Source organism: Tiliqua scincoides, chromosome 7, assembly GCF_035046505.1.
Source record: "Tiliqua scincoides isolate rTilSci1 chromosome 7, rTilSci1.hap2, whole genome shotgun sequence".
NCBI classification, from domain to species: domain Eukaryota; kingdom Metazoa; phylum Chordata; class Lepidosauria; order Squamata; family Scincidae; genus Tiliqua; species Tiliqua scincoides.
In genome coordinates, this window is record NC_089827.1 from 68,047,011 (window position 1) to 68,051,024 (window position 4,014).

Sequence of the window (4,014 nt, forward strand, 5' to 3'; positions counted from 1 at the left end):
TAGAGCAGCCATTTTCAACCACTGTGCTGTGGCACACTGGCATGCCGCGAATGGTCTGCAGGTGTGCCACAGGAGTTTGGGGGGGAGGGTCATTTATTAGTAGGTCCATAGGGGGATATAGCCCCCCACCAACAGCATGGTGTGCCTTGTCAATTGTCGAAAAACTGATGGTGTGCCTTGAAGATTTTAGTACCTTGTCAGTGTGCCATGAGATGAAAAAGGTTGAAAATCACTGCTCTAGAGAGACCTCCTGCCCCCAAACCTGAGAAAACAGCTGTGTCAAAGTTAAACATTTTAAAGTTCCAGAAGTTTCCACGGGACAGCTGTAAAAACAAGCAGACATTCAACAGGTGTTGATTTCACAGCATGGAGCTGCAGTGAGTGAGCTTCGCTGATTGATGTTTTCCCCCATACAGTTTTAATAGCAAGTTATTTCTGCATATAATGCAATTTAATCTGTGAACGTAGTTCTTCCTTTATCATCCCGTACAGCCTTCATGAAGCGTATCAGCTGCAACAAATAAAATAAAATAAACAAAGAATCAACCATAACATTGCCCTGGAATTATCAGTCTGTGTCTTGCCAATATCCATAATGAGAGGATTAGAGAGTAATGCGGAGATAATTGGAGAATCATGTCTGGGAAATTCAATTGGTATACATATGAAAGAGATGGAAAAGAGATGAAAAACAGTCATTGAACCGCAAATATTAATTAGCTCCCCCCCTCCCGGTGTAGGAGATATCCTGAGAACTATGAGTCAGGTATCTAGTAATAAAAGACATGAATCTGAGCAAGACACCATTTCTGCACTAAGTATTTTCTCAGCAATTTTGGGCACTGCTCTCAAGTCCTAACACAAAAGGGTGTGTAGGCATTCTGGAGAAATGAGGAGACAAGAAGAGCATGCAAACCCAAGACCAGCATAGACGCTGTGGGACTGACTTTAAACACAACACACATTGTAACACATTTGTTGAACCCATTTATGCATCTATACAGGCATTCCTCCATATTCCCGGGGGGATACGTGCTCCCCCTGCGGCTACGGAAACTGCGGATAAAAGGAAACATTATACAAAGTGGTTTTAAAATTCCATCGCACCCCCCTCCATCACACAAATCACTTAGGGCCCAATCCTATCCAACTTTCCAGCACCGGCGCAGCCACAATGCAGCCCCAAAGTAAGGGAACAAATGTTTCCATACCTTAAAGAGGTCTCTGTGACTGCTGCCCCACCACAAGATGCAGTGCGCACCCCATTGGCACAGCGACACCGGCACTGGAAAATTGAATAGGATTTGGCCCTTATTTGCTTGGGGTTGCAGCCTAACTGTGGCTGCTCCTGACTCTCGCTGACCCTTTGCTAACTGCAAAATGGAAGCAGGAAAGCGAGGCAGAGGACTGAAAAAAAAATGATGCTTACCACAGAGTTCAAAGAGCTTCGCGTTGCATTATTGCCAGCCCTCCGTCTCATTCCCTGTGTGTGTTTCCTGCTTCCTGCTTCCATTTCACAGTGCAAAGTGCCAGCGAGACCCAGGAACAGCCACAGGAAGGCTGCAGCCACAAGCTTGTAAGTGATTTGTGTGATGGAGGAGAGCTTGATGAGGGATTTTTGAACCACGGTTTATTGAAACCACAGCTACTGGATCCGTGGATATGGGGGGGGGGCACCTGTATCTCTGTCCTGGAGAGTTCTGTTTCAAGATCTAGATCTCTATCATTACATATCTGCTGGGATCCAGGGATAGTTTACATGTTCCTTGTGTAACATGGAGAAGGAAAGATGCGGGAGACAGAGTTGTGTAGGTCTCGATGCATTCTGAGCACATCACCGGGGAGTCTATTATGATTTCCTAGGCAGCTTGCTGTAAAAGGTGTCAGTGACCTATGGAGCCCTGTAATGGTATCTGGTACCTTCCTTGTGAAAGGCGCCACAAGAGAAATCATTAAACCAAAAAATGTATGGCTGGTTGTTTGGAAACAAACCTCCTAAGACGACAAGAGCCTTGCTGGATCACAGTCAAGCCAAAGGTCAGTCATGTCTCCCATAGGAAAGCGGTCATTCTGTCTCCTACAGTGGCTAACCAAGTGCCTCTGTGTAGCCCACAGACAGGGTATGAATGCAACCACAGTCCTCCTGTGATTCCTCCTTCCCATTAGCAAGTTCAGAGATACACTGTTGCTCAATTTGGAGGTTCCATGTAGCCAGCATGCCTAACAGCTAGATCTCTCTTACAAGAATTGATCTAAACATTCTTTAAAGACACTAGAATGAGTGTTCACCCTCACAGCCTGTAGCAACGAACCCCCAGAATTAATTACGCATTATACATAGATGCATCGCTGGTGGTTTAGTGACCCAAGAGATTTCCAATCTGTTGACTCTGATTCTGGGCAACTCTGAAAGCAAAAACTATGATCCAATACAATTGGGAAGCAAACCATCATGCACAGAGGGCTACAAGTTGCGTACAATGCGTTGATTTCCATTAATCAATTGCACTGATGAATTAGTGTGGTTGGCCATTCTCAGTCCTCCTTTTGATTTGTTGCATCAAACTCTTTATCATTTGTCATTTTCCCTTCACCTTCTTTTGTGGTCTTTGCCAGATCAGCCATCAAATCTTGTGCTTTGTATATGTGCAAGAGAAAGCCCAGGTCTGGTTTTTCTTTTCTTCATAGGAAACTACACTCAGGACTTTGCTGAAGAGCTTGCTCTTAATTGAAGAGTGACTCTCTTTATTTAACACTAGATCAAACTTCCTTCCCAGTTCTTGCCACTTTTTCCACAACTAGACCAAAGTAGCTGTTAAAGAGGTTAAAAAAAATGTTTTCAGCAGTTGCTTAAAGGAAGGAAAGGAGCATGAATGCATTTTATTACTTTCATGCTGGGAGCTTCTTGTGCTGAGATTGTGAAATTTCAGTCTTGTAGGAGAAAATTGCTACATTGCCCACTTTCTCTTTCTGCGGTTTGAGAAATGCTTCCAAAGTCATGTGACAGACATCTGTCACCATTAGGCAATGTATATTAATTTACATTTAATGAATCATGATCCTTTGGGAATTGTCCCTAACACACAAAACAGTGCAAGGATGTCTCCTTGCTTCATTTGAATTATACATAGGGGCTTTTTCACAGAGAGACCTTTCTTGTCTCATTTATGCATGCACACAGAATAGAATCAAAGAGTGGTGCATTAGTTATGCTAAGGTTTCCATCTTTGGTAATTTCTCCTACGGTGCAATTTAATGTATGCCACTGGTGCTCAAAGTAGTGGGTCGTGACCCACCATAGGAAGTAAAAAAGGGTCATTCCCCCTTAAGGGAATGCCCTTAAGGCGCTAGCAGGGGACTTATTCTTGGGCTACTCCCCTTAAGGGGGAATGGCTCAAGAATGGGTGCCCTGGCAGTGCCACAATGATTGCAGCACCGTAAGCATGTACCCAGCCAAATTTGCTAGAGACAATAAAAATGCTTAGATATGAAAGTTTATTGAAGAAAGATGGGCAATTAAAGACAAAAGAAGAACTGTTAAGACAGGGTGTGGAGCTGGACTGGTGGACTCGCTTGCAACTTGCTTCAAAATTTGGGAAAAATAAACAAGAAGGATTCTATTCAGAACAGACGCCATTTGACAGAATACTCTTAGAAACAAAAGAAAAATATATCAAAAGAATGTATTTGTTCCTATTGGATTTTGAGATGCATGAAGAAACAATAAAAGAATGTATGATAAAATGGGTGCAAAATATATTGTATTGGCAACCTTCAGTCTCGAAAGACTATGGTATCGCGCTCTGAAAGGTGGTTCTGGCACAGCGTCTAGTGTGGCTGAAAAGGCCAATCCGGGAGTGACAATCCCTTCCACACCGGGAGCAAGTGCAGTCTGTCCCTGGTCTGTCTCCCTGGCTATGGGCCTTCCTTCTTTGCCTCTTAGCCTCAGACTGTTGGCAAAGTGTCTCTTCAAACTGGGAAAGGCCATGCTGCACAGCCTGCCTCCAAGCGGGC